Here is a 22,207-nt window from a genome sequence, read left to right as displayed (position 1 = left end):
GCTGCCTTAATGTGTGGTGGAAATACCCTCACAAATGTTACAGTTTGTGACAATGCAGATGGATGGCTTCTTCAGATCATTACCAAGAGTGGCCTAAGTTTCAAGTTTGCACTTAAAATTTGGTAAAATTAGCAAACTGTGCACTTGATGAGTTTGTGAAGTTTGCCTGGTTTACCAATTTCACCCAACAGTCCAGCAAAATTTATATTCTGTTTTTTATACTTAAAAAAGGTTTTTCTCCCACAAGCCTACTTTCAGTAAACATGTACTCTCAATATTTGTTTTATGCCAGTTTTGCAAACTAAATTGCACCAATCAACTTCACAATCTGGCATGTGTCACTGCATCAAAATGTAAATAATATTCTGATGGAATGAGCTTACGTTTTTGGACACGGTGTCCTCAATGTGTTTAATTAATTATCTTACACCTGTGTTTCTAAGAATGTGTTCTGTGTCCTGGGCAAAGATGAGTTGGTTTATAATGTGTAGAAAGAACCATATTAGTAGTGCTAAATGTAACATCATAACGGATACATGTGCATTTTAGTAACTCATTAAGTGCCTGTATTTACAGAATAATATGACAATTTTTGTGACACCCACAAATCTATGCAGTGCATACCTCTATTTCTCTTTATGTTGTTTTGCTAGACAGTACCTCTGTGTGCTTGATGTCTTTTTGTATGTTCTGTGACTATTCATACAGGTTTCGTTTTAGACTATTTTGTTCTTTTCGACATGAATTACCTGGTTCTGGTTGAGCCAGTCACTGCCAGTGAGCCCTGATTCCCCCACACTTTATTTCTGTAATAGTCACTTTCTACTGGCTCAGCACTGGACAGACAATCCTCTACCTGATGAGTGTTCTATTTTGAGCCTGTTATGAAATGTATGTGTGTTTTTATTGTGATTGGGATACTTTCTTAGGTGGGTACTAAGGCAACGAAGGTTCTTCTTTGTGCTTGTCACTCTTATTTGTTGGTTTTTCGGAACTGGAGGTGGGGGGCTACAACCTCAACCCACTTGCTGGTTATATTCAATTACCATTCTTTTCCAGTCTCCCAATGCCCAAGAAAATTGTATATTTATAAATATGTGTTTATCAGTCCACTCTCTACAACAAACCCTCTACATAAAAAGGAATGTGTAAACAAAAGATTGTGTGAAGGTGAGAGAGTCCCTCACGTGCGCTTCACCAGAGGAGCTACTGGTAGGTTCTCACAAGTTTGCCCACATTTCTCATCATCGGTAACTCTCTCTTTCTATACAATTTTCTTGGGCATTGGGAGACTGGATAAGACTGGTAATTTAATAAAACCGGCAAGTGGGTTGAGGTTGTAGCCCCCCACCTCCAGTTCTGAAAAAAAAAATTGTTGTTGCCCTTTTGTGTTTATTGTCAGCATTGAGGGGAGGTCGACCTGATGGATGTATTCCCGCTTGAGCTCCTTATTGTAACAACTTTGCGTATACTGGGCACATTTACTGGCTTTTGGCACATTTAATTTGGCTTAGGATCCCATCCCCAAGTCTGTTTTCAGTTTTGATGATTGTTGTGGTTCATGATAGAATCTGCCTTTCAGAAGAGGGAGGTTACTGAACAGCCTATTTTGTTATCGAAGCCTCCTCCCAGCATGGAGATAAAGGGTAGACAATCAATAAAGACTTTCTAAGTCGACTTCCCTGTTTGCACCTGTCAAGGCCTGAATGGGCTAGGGGCTAATTTCTCTCACAATCCTCCCATATATGTACCCCCTTAGCTCCTCCTTTTGCCATTTTCTGGTACCTACCTAAATCTAACTACATTGCCTCCACAGTATTAATTGACTCCTGTACATGTGGGTACTCTGAAACTGGCACTGGTATGTGCCCCCGCCCCGCCAAGGTTGAACTCTATTGATTCATGTACTTTGGTAATTGCTAGAAACAGCACCCTCCTATGAAATAGATTCTCTGCTTCCAGGTTGAATCCATAGATTTAGATATGATGTGATTTCTGGAAGTGTGAATTTCTGGAGGAAACAACTCTATTTCTGGGTGGACTCAGTGGAATCATTTACTTTGTGGTTTAAAGGTATTCATTTCAGTTTTTTGCACCACTGTGCACCAGAGTGGACATCATACACAATTATATGCTTATGGGTTTGGATATGTGCAGGAAATTAATATATCAGTAGTCTAGAATTTGGCTGGACTACACTCTACTGGTGTGAGATGAGCATTAGATTATTATGTGTGCAAGTAAAGTATGCTTCCTGAGGAATTGCACAGTGTTAGACCTGGCCTTTGTTGGCGTGGTCTTCCCTAACCTTTTTGGCTGCCGACCTGTTTTGCTAGTTGAGGAAGTGTGCGTGTTTGGCACTGCCGTGCAGTGTCAAAGCGATGTGCTAATCATGTACATACTGCGGAGCGGTGTATATATGATTGGCTGATTCAAGTTATCTGTAAGTCCCTTGTCGTGGCGTAAGACCTATACCAGGGGAATGTATCTCAAATGTGCCTCCGTGGCCCTGCCATACAGGTTGTGCCATCCACTGAAGTAGTAAACACACTGAGAGGGGGGGACCAGAAGCAGGAGTTAAGAAGGAGGTCCTGTACCAGCGCTCCTAAGTTAGCTAAATACACAAAATGGTACCAGTTCCTATGGTGGGCAGTCCCAAAGTGGTGAACTGCTGGGGGGTTGGGAAAATAATGGTGATTGTGAAGGTTCGCGGTGATGTCTAACGTGTAGGCCAGATACTCCTGGGTGGATTTCCAAGTGCCCTCACACACCCTTGCGGGTGCAAAGCATCATCATCGGGCGTTGCTCCTCGTGGGGGTGGCGCTGCAGTCCCTCACGGGCCCTTCAGGAGGGCTCTCTGTCGGAGATCTTTTTACTGGAGTAGCCGTAGTTGTGCGTGCGGGTGTGTGGGGATGGTGGGTGGTGTGGTGAGGCTAAAAAGACCTGTAGGAACCCCAAACGGTTTATTAATGGGTCCTGCGGGTCTGGTTAAAATCTAACGGGGAGTGGTGCCTAAATAGCACTCTAAAAAGGTAGGGGAAAGGTAGATAGTTCTGTTACTCTCGACCCGTATGTGATAAAGTTAGAGTGAGAGTGAGAACGTGAGGTGGGTGGTCAACATGTTTCGCGCTTCCCAGCGGTCCCTAACGGATCCGTAGCGCTTCGTCAGGACCAAAAGGAAAGTGGTAACAAAATTTGATATAGGTCAGAATGTATCCTATATGTCCATAGTATAGGGATCACGTTTTATTCGAGTCCCTATGAGCGAACCCAATGTTTAATGGGTCCAGGCTATACCGGATAAGGATCGGCTGGGGCGGAGGGCGCCAGTCACGCCCCGGGTATTCTGCTCTGAACACCTACGTGCCTCCAGGATCGCCGATGATGATGCTTTGCACCCGCAAGGGTGTGTGAGGGCACTTGGAAATCCACCCAGGAGTATCTGGCCTACACGTTAGACATCACCGCGAACCTTCACAATCACCATTATTTTCCCAACCCCCCAGCAGTTCACCACTTTGGGACTGCCCACCATAGGAACTGGTACCATTTTGTGTATCCACTGAAGTAGCTCATAGATTGTGCTACAAGTATGCCCTGGAGGGGTCTCTGTGCATGGGTTACTGTTACTCAACTTGGGGTTTACAAAGCTGTGGGCCAAGGTTCTACATGTCTCCTGCTATATTGGACTTCTCCCTGGTGACAGGAGGTGATGTTGGGAAGAGGTTCGGCAGGTGTATGTATGTGTTATCTGCAAGACTCGTGAATGACACCTGGTAGTGTGTTCGATACGATGGGGTCTGCTTCTTGCATTGGATTAGAATAAGGGAATGTAGGGAAAGGCTGTCTAGCATTATTTCCTACGGGCAGAATAGAAACAGTATGATGCTTGGTATCAATGAGTTCTTAATGGCGAATCCTCTTCAGTAGTGGGAGTGGGTCTGACATTACAGTGATGGAAATGTCACTTTGATAAATTCAAAAGACACACAGATGATGGACGGAATGCAGAGCAAATCATACATTTACCCCCAATCAATAGATCTGGGTTAAATCCAGGTCCTAATTAAATAAATAATCTGAGTCGTCAGATTATGAGAACCTAACCAAAAGGGTATAGGGAAAGCACTTGTTTCCCGAGAAACCCAAGAAAAAGAAAGAAAGGGCAATTCCTTTCTTTAGTCCCCTCACTCACCAGGGTTTCCCCACGGTGACATGCTTCATCATTGGGGAATCTAAATTTATTGTTGCTCCTAGCTAATTAATTAAAAAAGTGGGTAATATGCTAGAGATAACTACTATAATGGGTAAGTGTACCTAGCATATGTTGTCGACTAGTTTCAAGCTTCCCAAGCTCTTCATCAGGACTACACTGGGACCAGCCCAGTGTGAATACCACTCCTAGAAGACCTAAATTGGTGCATAAAATAAGTGAAAAAAACGAAAAACGCTGTGCAAATTAAGCATGCGTTATTCAAAATACATACGTAATGTACGTCTCATGGAATTATTTTAAAAGGCAAAACTGTGCCTCATGGTCGACTGAGGGGGGGTTGGACACTCGTACACTTGTACTTGTCAGGCCACCCGCCGGAAAACACCTACTGGTACACTGCCTCGCCGACCGCATACTGATGCGGTCGGCGAGGCAGTGTACCAGTAGGTGTTTTCCGGCGGGTGGCCTGACAAGTACAAGTGTACGAGTGTCCAACCCCCCCTCAGTCGACCATGAGGATTAATTAGCTAGGAGCAACAATAAATTTAGATTGGCCCACTAGTTAATTATTTTAACTCACTTTAAACCACTCCACACCACAACACTTGCACAACACATAGTCTTGTTCAGTGCTCCTACGTAAATCCGCAAGTCGCAGCACGCCTCAGTCCGTAGAGGACTGAGAGGACCCCAATGATGAAGCATGTCACCGTGGGGAAACCCTGGTGAGTGAGGGGACTAAAGAAAGGAATTGCCCTTTCTTTCTTTTTCTTGGGTTTCTCGGGAAACAAGTGCTTTCCCTATACCCTTTTGGTTAGGTTCTCATAATCTGACGACTCAGATTATTTATTTAATTATACATACATTGGGAGGGTGAACCTAACCGTTAAAAACCTCTCTTTCCCCCCTTTTTTTGATATACTTAAATCCAGGTCCTCCCTGTAGAAGAAACCAGCATCCTGGGACCGGTTTCGGGGCATCACTCCTCATCAGCCAGGCTTGCTTGAATCCAGTGACACAGTGAGCCTGCGACCCACGTCTTGGCATACTCGGCACACTTGGGGCAAGAAAGCAAAAGACACACAGATGATGGATGGAATGCAGAGTGAATCAGTCAATAGATATAGGTTAAATCAATCATTCTTTTGCTCACCATGCCACTCCAGTTTAGACCCAGCCATATGCAAATCAGTCTTGACCCTGTGCCTCATGGGAAAAGTCAATCCCGAACTGCCAAGTTCAATTTGGGCAATTAGGCATTTTAATGTGCGTGGCTCTGTGCACTTGGCGGCCTGTCTCCTAATACACAATTGGGTGCTACAAGGTTGGCCACATGTGTGCATTCCTGATAGAGGGCCATAAACTAGGGAACTGTGGACCTCTGACTCTGAAGGGCCTCTCTGGGACGATGCGTGGGGATGAAATTGGCACTTGCTTTCCAAGGGGCAGGCTCTTGTCCCCACTAAAGATTGTGGTCAAACCTCCTAGGGTAGGATGGCAGACAGGACAACATTTAGAGAGAACCTGTGCATTTCAAAGGTGGCCTTTTGAACAGATTGTGGCCATGGTGGGTATAACTACTGGAGTTTGATCCCTGAAAGTAGAGACACTTTTGGATTTGGAACCATACAATGCTTGTTCGATACTGGGACATTCACACGAGGAATCAATAGAGGAGGAGAGACTGCAAATGAACTATCCGCAGACTTGTGGTGGTTCGGAGCTGTCATGCTCCAAGAAGGGGACTATCACTTGGTCGATTTTGCCTGGATGTTGCTGGCCTGCTGCTAGTGCCAACTATTGTGGCTTCGGTCTCGTTGTACTCTCTGAAGGCCGGTGAAGTGGCCTCCTGTCCATGAGATCCCGGGGACACAAAGGACCTCACTGTCTCCACAAGGTTGTAAGGGCTGCAGTGGGTCTGGTGGAGACAGGTGGAAGTGATTGTGGTTGGGACAACGACTGTCCTGACATACACTATCATCTCACTGTGCAAGAGGAGTGTGTGCACAAGGATCAACAGCCATCTGAGGTGCTGGGACGTGAGGAGTTTGAGGAGTGTGGAGGAAGCTTGCAGAGTCCGAGGGACCAGTGCTTGCAACCGAGGGGATGTGTGCCCGCTTGTGCTCGAGAGCGTGTGATGTCCAAGGTTTGTTCGGGGGAACCTGAGCTGGGAGCTGACACTGTATTTGGCCTCCAGATCGGGAGGATGACAGTGACTGACAGCACAGCCTCTGTCTGATGTTATTGGCTCCCTCTCCCTGGACACATGCCACAGAGTCCTTTGTTTGTGAAAACATTGTGATGAGACCAGAGGGGTTTCGTGTGCCTTGTGGGAACCTGCAGTTGACTGCAGGGGCTCTACGGCAGGTCACACCTTTGCTTAAGGGGAAAATATTTCTCCACAATGGGAGCGCACCAGCTTCCTTGGTCACAACCTTTTGCCTATGGGAGATAGCAATCTCACCCTAATGCAGGTGCCGTCAGGCACCTGGAGGTCTAATCCGGATGGATGAAACTAAGTAACAGTTTCTTTCTGAGTTAGGTTGTTTCGACTGCCTAGTCAACAGGGATCCAGCAAGTTTGACCTTTCTGCAAGGGGAAAATCTGACAATTGCATATAACCGTAAAGTGTATGTACAATGTGTGTTTAATTGTGATTTCAATAGAGAAGCATGACAGTTGCGTATAACTGTAAAGCGTATATACAAACTGTATCTGATTTCAGTGTGTGTGTGTGTAATACAAAGTGTTTTCATACATATGGTGTGGAGTCTTTTTGTTGTGCATGCAGTGTGTTGCGAGGGGGGTGTTGTGCCAATGCTTTACACTCGAGCCCTGAGGATAAGTCTGACTGCTCGGTGCCAAACTACCAGAGGGTGAACTCAGGTTATCGGACAAGTGTAGTTACTCATCCTATTTGGAATGGTGGGTTCTGACTGGCTTTGATGCTTCTTAGCCAGCCCAAAACCGCTGGGTCTAACACGCACCCACGCCCTTTGGTTCACTCTATAGATGTATTTACACTGATGGTTCTCAAAGGCTGCATTTCATGTGGCTCACACACAATCTTTTAAATATTCAGTTGATTCCTCTTCTTAAAACCTCCCACACTACTGGATTCAGCAATACAGGTGGCTTGTTTAAGCTAAACTGCCACGGACTCCAGATGCAACTTCATTCAACTCCATAGCCTGCTAAATACTAGAGGAGCCCTTTTAAAAGAAATTCCTACCTGACTTCAGGATTGATCAAATAAACAGTAACATCTGTGGTCCTGGAAGTGGTGTTTCCGCGACTCCTTCTGGATTCCATTCCCCTGAAAAATTAGTTGGAGGCTGCCCTCTCTCCAGCGGGCACCAACCTTACTCCTGGTTGACTACATACCATACTAACTACAGAAGACACAAGGAAGTGGAACCTGACTTGATCTCTCAATATTTGGAAATGTTACTATCCCTACAGAAACACTAAGGGACCATTGCTGCATTGACAAGCTATTCCCATCTTTCCTATTGCCTCATCCCAATCCCTTCCTGCTCTCCTACTTCAGCCCCTCCCTCACATCTTGTTCTGCCTCACCTGCACTCTTTTATTCTTTGCTTTTGTCTACCTCTGCTTCCTACATATGCCTGCTACGCTTGCATACTCCTTTTCTCCCTTTTCTCCCATCTCTTCCCTCTCCTCCCAAATCCTGTTTCACATCATACTGCAGCTTTGTTTTTCTGCTCAACCCTCAAACCCATCAGTTTCTATCTCCTTCCCTTCTCACCTAGGACCTCCTTCTCTAACTCATTCCACTGCCCCTTGTGCCCAAATATCTTCTCCCACCTTACTATATGCTGTTTGGGTAATGATTAACATATTTATGGTGTCTCGGTTCTCCTAACTGCAAGCTAAGTCTATGAGTCTAAATTGCTAATGTTGATCTATATAGGGGCAGTATTGCAATATAACACAGTACATGGTGGGTGAATGTGTTACATTCATGTGCTTACTTACTGTTTGGTAGTTGAATAAAGCATGTTTTTGTTCCATTCTGTCATGATGTGACCCTGTTGTCATTAAGGTCACTGATGGATTAATTCAGCTTTTGAGTATATTTAAAATGTTACCCCTCTTCTCTGGTTTGCTGCTCTCCCATCACTGCCTGACATCCCACGGTCTTATATTCTACAGATGTCTGAGGATGTGCTTCTGATGTGGTCTGCTCCTCTCACTGTCTACTCTCTGTTTATCTTGCAATGTATAGTTTGTTCACATGGGCACCTCCAGGTCACAAAAGACCCCTATAACCTGCGAAGTGCCCCAGCGTTCCATACTTCCTTCAATCACCTTCAACCTCTACATGGACAATGCATTAACCGTCCACAACCCGTTACTTCATGCTTGTCTTTGACCATGTACTGCACTCCGCTGCCTTTTGTATAGCCTCACGCTATTGATATACCATGTATATACATACATGCATGAATTCATACATACATACATAAGTTATTGCTGCATGTAACTTCTTGTCCCCCATGCCTGCGCCGGGCTCTAGGTGGGTTGCTTTGCGGAGTAGATGGTTTCAGGGCTGGACGAAGCTTTGTCTTGGCCCGATGAGAGTGTATCAGTTGATTTTATGTATGTAAGTGTGTAATTGGCTATAAACCTGTCCCGTGGTGGGGATTTGGAGTGTGGTTATACGTAATCTGTTTGAAACCAGTTGGTTTCCTTTCTTCTGTTATTTAAGTCAGTTGGCCGCCTCATTCCGGGTTGCTCCATCATGGTAACTTGTGTGTAGGGCGCTACTGCTGTTGATCAGCTGAGACTCAGAATTGCATCTGCTTGTTTTGCAGTTCAGAGAACGTAATTGTTGCATAGAATCGAGGTGCACCTTCCAATACCAGGAAACATGACTGGCTTTGCAAGTGAGCTAGGTTTCTTCTAGAGAACACTTCTTTCCTTTCGAAACCAACTTAATAGGAATAAAAAAGTTAATTATCATCACCATGTTTATGTGATCCTGTGAGGTTTGTTTTTCACTAGCCATCGTCAAATGAGTTGATGGACACAGTCAACTCCATGTGACTCTGCAGAGAGGTGACTGAATATAAGAACCCACCTTTACACCACAGTATAGTAGTAACTTTATTCGATCAATTAATGACCATTCACATAAAAACACCACTTCCATAAAGATATTACAAATAATATATAAATAAAATCATAAAAACATCATGATTACAAAGAAAATAAAACATGTGATACTGAACAATAAGAGGGTATCTATAAAATAACCTAATTTCATCGCAAGGCAACTTGCCTTGTGGTCCATCGAGTTAGGTTATCCAGTTATATTAGGGTCAATTCCTAGCATCATTCCTGATTTAAAGGAAGAGAGAAAAGAAAATCCACTCCAGAGAATCCCCATATCGCAGCCATGCTACTTATTAGTGCATAGCATCTTACACCACAGTGTATAATGTTGACAGGGCCAGAAGAGAATGACCAGTCACTGACAAAGAACCCCTGGTTTTCCCCCGAGTGGAGATCCTTGGAGAGATAAGAGGTATTGGGCAATTGTGGAAAAAACTGTTCTCTACACAGGGAATAAATACATTGAAAAAAAAATCAAGAAATTCCACTCTTATGTATTCAGTGGCTGCCAAATGTACATATTAAATTCGTACACGTTTCCCGGTGTGACTAATTTTTTCGGAGGAATGAACGTGTAGACACCCACTCCAGCCACATTCAGTGACCACACAAAGGGAAGTGGACGTCCCCGGTGTTGCGTGATGTGGAGCTCAAGGGAACCTTCCCAGAATGGGGAACCTCGTCAACTGCGCTGCCGGCGTCACCTGCCCTCGGTTATATGATGTGACGTGCTTCCCCTTTTATTGCAACACACATGAAGCATCCTGTTCTCTCCACTCCTCTGTCATGGGCTGGTGCCAGGCGCGGGCAGTGCTGGTGGTTGGGTAAACAACGTGTGCCCTAAATAAATTCGATGGAATGCACCTGCGCAAACAGACCACGACCTGTTCCTTTCTGATAATTTTCTGAGCATGATCTTAATTCTCCCTTGAACCCCACCAAGCGTGTTTAGTACACAGACAGAGTGAATGAAGATGCATACAGGGTCAGACAATGGAGCATTCAGTCTGTCTGGATAATCTCCAAGTGAGCACACTTTTAGCTCCTTGGCTGCCATGGCTTTTCGCCAGCCATTGCTGGGCCCTTTACTTAATGCTTCCCCGTGCTGTCAGTCAAACCTCATGACCTTTTTTTTAAAGAATTGTCTCACACAAAATGTAAATAATTTTTCAGCAAAAGGTGCTGAGTTGTGAATTTCTGCTGATACAGTTGCACAATATGTCAACATATGACACAAAAGAACGATTTTTCAACTATAATAACGTTGCTTCCAATAAAAGGTGTCGACAGAATGTTTCTAACACCCTAGCCTACACTTAGGATAGAAATTACTCAATTTACGCTTGGCAGCTATCCACACAAGAATACCTGCGGTGCTTCATTTGAGCCAGTGGTTGCCAGCCCGCGCCCCGGAAACTCATTTTTGCTGACCGATACTTTTTCCCCTCATCAGATAGTTCCTGAGAACAAGAAACGGAAAAGCACACAAATGGGAAATACTGTAAAAGATAAATACGAAAAGCCGCAACCAAGGGAGAAAGTAGGGATCGCAAGAGTGGGTTACAGGGAGTGTCTGACAGGGGAGACATCATTTACATTGCATGCGAATCATCACATGCCATTACACCGCCGTTGTTACAACGACTTGCTGTAGGGGGCAGAAGGTGTTGGATTTAAAATTAAAATCCAACACCTTCCCTACTGTTGCACAGACTGTTGTTGGAATAGTAAATTATACTATTCCAACATCCAGCGCGCCCTACAGCAATTCGTTGTAACGACTTGCATTGTAATGTTATGAGATGTAACAACGCGGTCGTTGTAACGACTGCTTTGTAATGGCATGCGATGTATTGCATGTTTGTAACTTGTATTCGTCTGACAGTCGATTCAAGAAGCCTGGGGTGGTTTTAGAACTACAGAGACCTGTTATTAGACGCGCTGATCATTGCTTTGGGCACCATCACTCATTATTTTACAAATTAAGCACTGTCTACCTGCTATGAATAGCTGGTTTCGCTACGGTATAGCTGTATTCCAAGATTGATTCCAATTAATAGTGGTGAACCCTGTGCAAGGGTGTTGGGTAATTGGATGTTTTAGAAGGGTTTTGCTTGGAGAGTTTGACTGTCCACAAACTCGTGTGGCATTCACAGACTCCTCTCCATTCCTTTACCACACCACTGGCAATGGTTGGGGATTTACTCCAAACACAGGCGGGAATCATACACCTTCCAAGGTAGGAAAGGGAACAAAAGCCCCCAACGTCTGTGCGGTGTGGGATCCTGAACCTTCACAAGACAAAATGCTTTGCCTGTGGAGAAAAGAAATGAAAAAGAAAAGAATGTGAATGTGCAAAGCAGGCTGCATTTCTCTGATGCAGAGTTATACCCCATCCCCAGCTAATCACAGCTTTCCAGGCATACTACTTGGAATATTTGTGAATTTCCAAAAGTCACACATTTACACCTGCATGTAGTTGTAGATCTCTGTTCTAAGATCTAACTGGGCCCTGTTTCTGGAATTACATTGGACTGTTCCTCCAGGTATAAATGTACAACTTTTCCTTGTGAATTAGGCCCTGTGTCTGTAATTATATAAATTACATAGAACTATGCCTTCAGGTATCAATAAATGTATAACTTTTACTTGAGAATTGGGCCCTGTTTGTGAAATTACATGGGACTCTGCCTTCAGGAGCAAATATGCAACTTTTCTTGAATCGGGCCCATATGTTCATGAAATTGATGTCAACCAAGGTTTCAAAAACAGGATGCAGTAAAAAACAATATTAACACAATAAAATGCTTTTCCGATGAGCAGTCAGATTCAAATTTTTCTGGTGTGTCTCTACATGCTTACACTTAGTAAAAAAAAAAAACAAGCACTGACAAAGACAATAAGTCTGTTTTTTTGTGTTAACACTTGTAGTGTAAGAACATTAAAGTCAGACAAGAACCAAATGCGGGCTGCATTGAAGGATCCCGTACCTTCCATATAGTCCTGTTTTGCTTGTATTTCATAAACAGTTTGGATTGCAAAAGTGCCATCATCATAATCCTTCATTATAGTCGTCCTTTGCTTTCTCTGACATGCAAAGGTGGGTGAAGGAACCTTTACAGGCTGGACGGGAGGAGAGGCCCATCCCCAGGAGGCCTTCCAAGGTAAGACTGCCATGGGGGTGAGCCCTGACTGTGCCAAAGGAAACCGCCTGCAGTGCAAGCACCCTGATTACAACCACTGTCCTTTGAAAGGTCGAAAACAAGTGACTTTGAATGTAAACATGCCCAATGTACAGCCCTATGGTATCAGGCGTTTTACTACCTTTATTTGAAACATGAACAAGTTTGTGGAGAAGTGTGGCTCAATGGTTAGAGCGGCAGACCCTGATGCAGAGGTCTGGCCCAAGACCAGGGTTCAATTCCCGCTTCGGCGGGTCTTGGGCTTAATTTCCTCAGACCTGATATTTCTCTCCTCGGTGCCTATTCTAATCATGGGTCCCACTCTGCAACTCTGGGCAATAGCTTGCTTAATCTCCACAATGGCCCCAACAGTGCAGGGGATGCTGGGGTGCCCAGGAGTTGACACTTCACAGGGAAAGCCAGGATGGGTTCCTCTGCGGTATAAGTACAGCATCGGGACACCTCCGTTGGTAGGTAGCTGCGTGCTTTACAAATGCCAGATTATTATTATTATTTAAAAAAATATGTTTAAAAACAAAAAGAATACAGGATCCTAGAAAAACCAAACATTTAACGAATAGGGAAATAAAAAGAATCTAACATCAGTAAGTACCCTCAGGACGATTTGTCCAATACTTCAAGTCATAATAGACAGGAAACATAATATGTTACACAGTATATTATCAGGACATGTTTTGACAAGTTACATTTGATTTTGATCTTCGTGTAAAATGTATTTTGAAGCTTTGCCGGGTTCTGCAAGCCTCGGTGTTTGGCGTCTGTTGAAGATTTTGTGAAGCTGCTTTTAATCGTCCAAATGTTAGACTCTTGTTCTTTTTCTCTACTGTTTACCGGCCAGTTCCTGAGTGCAGAGAAAAGGAGTCCTCAACTCAATGTCATCAAAACCTGGCGCACAGAATGATGGATATAGAGTGAGGCAAATAAAATACACATGTTCTTACTTCATAAGGACTTCAATCGAGTGAAAACCTGGGAAAGCAGGTCATCACTTTACTGTACAAAATAATAATTTATGTCTAGTTTATACTGTCTTTAATCATTTTCCATAGTAATTCAAAATGACATTTAGTAAATGCAAAAATTTTATTTTCAATTTTTTTTTTCTAGTTTGTCCTGTCTTTACTCGTTTCCCATGTTCATTCAACATTACATTAAGCAAATGCAAAAATGTTACTGTCAAGTATTATCACCCAATCGGTGGCACTATAAGCTTGCAAAATATCTGTATATGCATTTGATTCTTTTGCTTGCAGTGAATCCTAGGGGCAGATGTACATAGTGTCAGAGTCACTGACCAAATAATGGCCTAAATGATGAGCATTTTACTAATTGTGGTGTTGTGATGCTGCGATTCACAAATTGGGAAATAACGCCTGTCACCTTCTCATAGTATCGCAGACAAAACATCACTCATGCGCTCCCTTCATGAATATATCTTCTCTAACTTCTCTTCTTTTTTCCTAAAAAAGTTTAAAGACAGGCTGACCTTAATTTTTTAATTCAATGGGTCAGGTCACAAAACATTTTTTTACTGGTGCTATTTCATATCTTTGGTGGCAAATAAAGCAGTGCTTAGTGCAAACACCTTTTTTCAACATAATATGAAAGCAGATTTCATTGTTAATCTGTGACAAGAATGTTTGTGCATATTTGTGGCATGGCATTTTGCGTGGTGGACATATGTAATGTTAATTTGTGTGCAGTTGTGCTAGTTGGAGTCCAAAATATTGAAGACAAAATATCTAGCCTTCGACTTAGTACCAAGGGACAAACTGTGGGCAACCCTATTAGATACGGGAGTCCTAGACTATCTTTGTCACCAGATAAAAGGTCTACACGTGGGTAACTTTGCTCGAATCAGATTTGGCAAAAATGGTGAACTTTCATCCCCCCTGCCTGTCGAGAGAGGGGTCCGGCAGGGCTGTGTGCTGGCCCCAACTCTTTTTAGCCTCTTCATCAATGGCTTGATAGAATCACTGAGCTCTGGGATAAACATTGACGCCCCAAAGTTAGCGAAACAACTAATACCTGCCCTCATGTTTGCAGATGACACGCTTTTGTTGACGAAATCCCCTATGGGAAATCCAGAGGACATTAAATAACTTCAGCGCCTTCTGCAAACAGCGGGGATTAGAAATAAATGCGCAAAAAAACAAATACATGGTTTTCAATGTAGGCAATTCCACCCGCTTAAACCCCTGTCTGGATGACAGTCCCCTAGAGAGGGGTACCCATTTTTGACTATCTGGGAATAACACTGACAGAAAGAATGGACTGGGGAGCGCAAATCAGTAAAATAGGTCTAAAATTATCCCAGACTACGGGTGGTATTTTAAAATTATACAGGACCTGTTCTGATAAACTGGTGAGTCTGTCCATAGAAATCTATAAGGCCCAGGCCAGGACAGCTGCACTCTATGGAGCAGAACTTTGGGGGCACTGTCCATCTGGACAGATAGCCCGTACTGAGAATTAATTTGCCAGACAACTTATGGGGCTACCGTCCAGCACACCTTTAACACCTTTACGCATGGACCTAGTGATTAGACCCATTGAGGAAGAAGCTGCACTCAGGCCCATATTATACTGGCGGCGCTTGTGGTCCACCCCTGAACTGGTCTCCTATAGAGAAGAACTAACTGATGTCATGGGGTTACGAGGTGCAGGGAAGTTGCCCTGGCTATTGTACATCAAGAAAACATGCGTGGATTTGGGTAGAGGCAGCCTGTGGCATAACGCTGAAGAAACCTCCCAAATAACCTCTAGAAAAGCTTTGATAGAGAGTTACAGAGAACATAAACTCTCCCAGCTGGAGAGGAGACCCTTGCTATGGAGACTGACGGCTGAGTTAGATGTAAAAACGTTATAAGTTTTAGAATCAGTGCTAGATGAGATACAGCCGATTCTGGCAAAAAAGCTCTATCTGCAATTCAGGCATGGAGTTCTATCGCTACACTCATTTAGAAAAAATTGGGAGGGACATACAAACGCAGAGTGCCCAGTGTGCCCCAACGTAGAAGAGACCGATCTCCATGTGATATTTTTTTGTCAGGGGTATAAGAAGGCAAGATCACGACAGCTAATCCAGCTTTATAGATGTAAAGGATTTTAAAATTTGACACACGTATCCCCATAGTTTTTTCAATTTTACGCTACTTATTCTCCATGTGGCATACACACAGAGCCATCTTAAAGAACCAGTAAACAGGACACATAAGTATACATGATTATCTTTTTTTAACAAATGATGTATTTGTGATAAAATGTCGATTTTAAAGTCTTCTATTTTTACGAACTAGAATGTACATAGAACTGAATCTTTAATGTATATGGCTCTTATTTTATTTGTATTCTAATCACCCTGACAATTTGGAGATAAATATGTTGGCTGAGATTTAGTCATCTAATGTACTTCCCATAAGCACTTATCCTATTTTCAAAGGCGGTAGATGCCCGGAAATGCTGCTACATTGTGTGGACGTGATTCCCTTATGTTTTTTTTGTAATTGGATTTTAACTATTTTATATTACTGTTTTTTTAACTGTGCTTTTAAGGCCATTGAGCCGAAAATAAAGTTTTATGACGATGATGATGATCTAAAACACAAAATAATTTAAAAGGAAAACATTAAAATAAATGTTTCATATTTTAAAAAGAAATTAAAACAAAATCTTGTTATAAAAAAGTCTATTTTTACAAATGGTTCATTTGAGCTAACAATATAATTAGCATTAAATATTTTTTTTAAATAATATAATTAATTGTGAAATTAAAAAATCAAAAATGCATTTAATTAATTTTAAAATCAGCACTATGTACATATTTAATTGTTACCATATATACCATTAAAACACATAAGCACAAAACACATACTTACTATGTATTCAAGAATTGCAAATATTTAAAATATTTGTTTTTTTATTGTATATATATATATATATATATATTTTAAGTTGGGGCAGATTTATCATTCTAATGCCAGTCCCACAAACATTAGGGTAAGTAAATATGTTTGGGAAGTCAGATTTTCTATTCTAAATCCAGTCGTACAAATGTTGGGGACTGTGCATGTATTGAGGTGTGGCAGGAGTCAAATCTAATATTTTAACTCCAGTTAAACATACAATTGAGGAAAGTGCATATATTGTGGGAGCAGGGGTTAGTTTACTGTTTTCAATTCAGTCCTTCTAACATTGAGAAAGTGCATAAAAGTATGAGGGAAGGGGTCAGACGTACTATTTGACCTTCAGTCTCACAAACACCGATAGAGCGTTTATTTTTAGGGGAGGTCAGATTTACTATTTTAACTACAGGGCAACATAAAACATATGACAGTGCATTTATTTAGGGACGTGGGGTGTTGGCCTTACTATTCTAACTCCAGCCTATCTAACATTTGGGAACGTACGTATATTTGGGGCTGGGGAGAATTTACTATTTTAATTTCGGTTCCAGAGTCATTGGCGAACATGCATATATTTGGAGGGGAGTATATTGTGAAAATAGAATTAAAATATCTAACAACAGTAGTATACATTTCATGTCTAATTATTGCACACTATTGCCCTCACATACATTAAATTTAGATATAAGTTGTAAATTAACTTTTTACTGTTTTACTGAATTTATTTTTTCCATTTCATAATCTCATTATGTGTGCACGTGCACACACACACACTAAACAAATTAAGTTACATCTCTCTGAAGCACAATTTATTTGTTATGTTAAATATAAATTAATGTATTAAAGTATTTCAAAATTCACATCTGTATAAAGTCATATTTTGAAAATTATTACAAGTAATATACATAATATCCCTATGTTGTCCCAATAATCACATATATTAATTTTCCTGATAATAACAATGTAACCACATAGGAAATACTAACAGGAGCATTGCAGGCCACCATAACATGAACATGGCCATCAGGCTTGTTTCTAGGTAGGAAGAAATAAGCCACACTGAGTCCATAATCTAGAGGGAACCATCGGTCCCTGCAGGCCACAGCCAAGTGTCGTTCAGGTTCAGTAAGCCCCAGCTTATATTTACAAACTGCCCAAGCCCTGATGCCAATCAGGGTCTGTCAATTCTTCACAGTTCAAAAATACAGCCTATCATGTTGGTGTCTATTTCTTCCCCTCAATTAGGTTTCTGGGATCACTCGCCCTTTTTCCAGCATGAGCTGTGGTGGCCACCATCCATGTGCAGATGGCCGATATACTTTTTAAGAGGACTGTGGTGGTTGGAACTCTTGTGTATTCCTTCCACTCAGCCCTGGAAGCAAAGAAAGGGGAAGTATGAATAAGTGGTGATGAAGCTGTCGTTGCCCTCCTGTGAAGGCAGCATCCATTCTCCACTTGACAACAATCAGTCTTCCGAATAAATAAATGTTTGCAAACAGCTAAGGGTTACCTTAATGACAGGCACACTACTAATGATTGCCCAGCATTTACAGTACACACACATTACAATAGTTGTGCTCAGTATTGCTAAGATAATCCATATAAGGTTCAGAAGCATTTAAAAGGTAAATAAATGAACATGATTGGGGCCCCCCTAATTGCCCCAAACCTGTAGTCTGAATTTACATGGGGGAGACTAGTAGGCATTTTCCCTAGGTATAGGTACTGCCCCCAAAAACAGTGAGATCAGTTTCCAAGACTTGTAAAAAAGGGTTCAAGGGCCTACCCCTTGAAAACATTGGAAGGGGAGACCATCGGAGAGATTTCCCATCTCAGGCGACAGCCAAGGGGAACCTTGAGCAGCACCCATTGGCAGTTCAGCATACCCTCTGGATGAGGGGCCCCACATCCCACAATCAGCTGACAAAAAGCAAAAAGACAGGAGAACATACAGAGATAGAGATAGAACAGCAGTGGCAGAGATGGCACAGCAGAACTGTGGGTTGGGGAACTTCCATCTGAACTTCCTATTGTGTCAAAAATAATCTGAAAAGAAAATGCAGTGAGATTAAAAAAATACATGCACTTTGGAAAAATAGTCTTTTTTTAATACGAGACTATTTTATAATCATTAGTTATCTATTTAGCTTCTTTAAGAAGTTTTTCAGGAGAGGAGACATTTCTGCCAAAAGTGGAAGATGGTAGACGATTCTGAGCTGGATCATTTGCCTCATTCCATTAAGTTAGGATTCGGCATCCAGCCTACCTCCTCCCACACACACCCAGATTCAGTGAACCTACACCCCCCTCCATGAAAACAAGCTTTGCTAAAGGTCTCTGCTTTAAAAGGCTGAGCCCCTGACTTTTCCAATGCTTGTTTGCGGTGGCATGTGAATGCATGTTTTAAGATGCATGCACACGCAGATCCAACCTTCTTGGAATGGATCTTCTATTTAGGAAACCCATTCTCTAATATAGCAACCCTGTGTTATAGGGCATACCTGTGCATGTGCTGTGACATATGCATCATGGCGTATGCGTGCACTTACATTGTGTTGCATGTATGCATGTGTCATCATGCATGCTTGTCTGTGTGACATGATGCGTCTGCCATTTTTTAATTTTAATTAATTGTTCCAAGATGGCAGATGCTCATCTTGTAGCCGTAATTTTTTTTTTTAAAAAGGGAATATAATGTGAAGTCGATGGATATCAGGACCTTCACTGAATCTTCTATCCTGAATTGTTGAAGATTATGTTGTGTGCAAATTTGCATGTGTCAGTACCTTGTCGTTATTTGTGAAAATGCTCAAACGTTTTCCTCCTGTATTCAGGCTTCTCAATTAGTGGTTGCCAACTCATGCCTAACAATCTATTTTTATAGAAATGTAGTATTGTCACAATGCCACATTATCACCTACATTGTCATTCGTTGCCTTATTTGCCTGCATATTCGCACAATGAGTCCAGAATAGGAGAAGGCCAGAAGGAAGTCCATATAATGTATTGAAATTACAGGTGAAATAATGAAAATGGGCGTCCTGAACAGGCATATATTTATGAAATGTAGTGGAATGTCATGACCACACTTGTATTTCTTTCACAAATGTCCACTACACATATTGTCACAAGAGTGGCAATGTGCTACATATCAATGCAGGCTTGCTTCGTGTTTACATTGGAGCTATATGGAAATTCCCTGCAAAACAATCTGAATTAGACCTTCCTGAAATAATGTATACAGGGTAAACCATTATGGGATCTCTTGTTAAGGTTCCACAACATGTCCCCAACCATAATACTATAGAAGTTGTAGACTAGTCTATAATAAAATACATTTTCATATATCTGGAAATTTTCTGAATCCACCAAACAGACTATATTTCATGCCTTTTTACTTCCTACGTGCCATATACTCATAACGGTAATGCACATATTTGTTCAGGTATGGGAAGGTCAGAACCACAAGGTACCATCGTCTAGTGTGCATTTTGGTACAAATGTATGATCCTAATTTCAGAAGGTGATCTGCTTCCAGTAGACAACAGAAGGAAGCTCCGAGTGTCTTGAAATATGTAAAAACTTTGGGGCATATTCTCAAGGACTTATCGCCGAGTTAGCGGCACTTTATCTCCCTATTCACAAGCTGGTGCTAACAGCCGATATCACCAGTTTTCCTGCGATTGCAGCCGCAAAAAACATCGCCACGGATGACACTGGCAACTAAGGCTAAGGAGATGCAGAGTAGGCTTTCCCGTGCACGATAACATCACTTTGCAATATTATCAATGACCAGCCAGATTGGCGATAAGATTCCAAAACAGGTGATAAGGCGCGTTAGCAGCAGGGATTTAACACCTGCTCTTACCTGGTGTTAAATCGGACGACAAACTGCACCATAAAAGGAAGCCCAGCCCAGAGCCACACCTGAAGAACAACAGATGCCATGGAGCTACTGATCATGCAGCTCAGAGCCCCAAGAGGGCCACAACACCCACCGCCACCACACCCAGGCCCACCACCCCCTGGAACCCCCCTGCACCCCTCTCCCAGACCACCACAGAGGCAGCGCAGACAAAGACAGCGGACCTTCAGAAATCGCACCAGCCTCACAGACTTAACACCAGAGGATGTCATTGCCCACTACAGGACAACCATCCTCCGCATCCTGACCATCATTGCCCACAGGCTGATGGTACCAACACAACGGACAACCAACAACCCTCCGCAGACAAAGCTGCTGGCTGTGCTGCACCTGTTGGCCTCTGGTACTTTCCAACCAACAACTGCCAGAGTCGGCGGAGTCTCACAGCCAGCCCTATCCAAGTTCCTCACACTTGTCTTGGATGCCATCATCAGCTTGGCACCACAGCACCTTTACTTCCCACACACTGCGCAGGAACAGCTGGAGACCAAGCAAGGCTTCTACGCCATAGCTGGCTTCCCGCATGTGTTGGGGGCAATCGACTGCACACATGTACTCCTCGAGCCCCCTGCCACCACTGCACACAATTACCGCAACAGGAAGCACACGCATTCCATCAATGTGCAGGCAATAGTGGACCACCAGGGACTCTTCACCAATGCCGTCACCAACTACCCAGGCAGTGTGCATGATACCTTCATCTTCCAACAGTCCATCATCAACCAGCGCTTTGAGACTGGCATCTATGCAAATGCAAAGCTCGTCGGTAAGTACCAACTGAACACACCACACACCTCAACTCTACCAACATACAACTCACAACTCTGGAAATGCACACATTACAAATTCACATACAACATGGCAAACAACATGCCCACATACCAGACACAACAACACAACTTACTGTGGAAACCAGGGCTAGCCATGCACACAAGCCATCAACGGCATGGCACCTCAGCCACACAATAGCAGAATTTGGTGAGAGGTGTGAACCAGGCATGTGCGAAGGAGGCAAGTGGCAAATGAATGAGAATGTACACAATGCCAAGTGTGGCGTGAAAGTGCTGGACAGACTTGAGTATGCAGACCACAGACACTTCCATTCCATTTCCAAAGAGCTGCAGTTCAACTAGTCGTTACTAGGTGTCCCTCACAAGTCAAATGCAAAAGCATTTGACTTGAGGGACACCTAGCAACGACTAGTTGAACTGCAGCTTGATGTAATAATTTCAATGCTTTTGCATTTGACTCGTGAGGGACACCTAGTAACGACTAGTTGAACTTCAGCTCTTTGCATAATTATTTTGATATTGGATACTATAATATTCACTGCCCACTGCTAACCTCATCCCATAATGCTTTGCAGGGCCTTTGGTTGGGATTGTATTTTTGCCCACAACTGTGCTTGGGGTGGTCCTAAGAGGATGGGACCACCACTGAATTGCACCTCTCTCACTGCTTGCTAAATTTTCATTTTCACTTTTGTGAAATGACTAAATGCATTTTTGCATGTAAAGACAGAGATCCTTGTTATTTTACCAAAAGTATTTGAGGTTTCTGTTTAATTTTCAGGTCTGCTGGCAATACCAACTTTAATTTTCAAGTATGCACCTACTTTGACTCAAAACAGCCTTTGACTCAAAACAGCAATATCTGAAGCCCAAATTGTTTTGAAAAATGTTGTCAAACCATTCTGGATACATGCGGATTACATGTGGTAGGTAGGGTATAGTCTCGGTTTCTTGTAGAACACTGCAGTGACTATTTGAGTTGTGTCCATCTTCCAAGGCTTTCTATGCAGAGATGGGAGAGTAGAAGT

This window comes from Triturus cristatus, chromosome 9, assembly GCF_964204655.1.
Source record: "Triturus cristatus chromosome 9, aTriCri1.1, whole genome shotgun sequence".
Classification (NCBI taxonomy): Eukaryota; Metazoa; Chordata; class Amphibia; order Caudata; family Salamandridae; genus Triturus; species Triturus cristatus.
The sequence above is the reverse complement of the archived record's forward strand: the minus strand, read 5'-3'. Positions refer to the sequence as shown.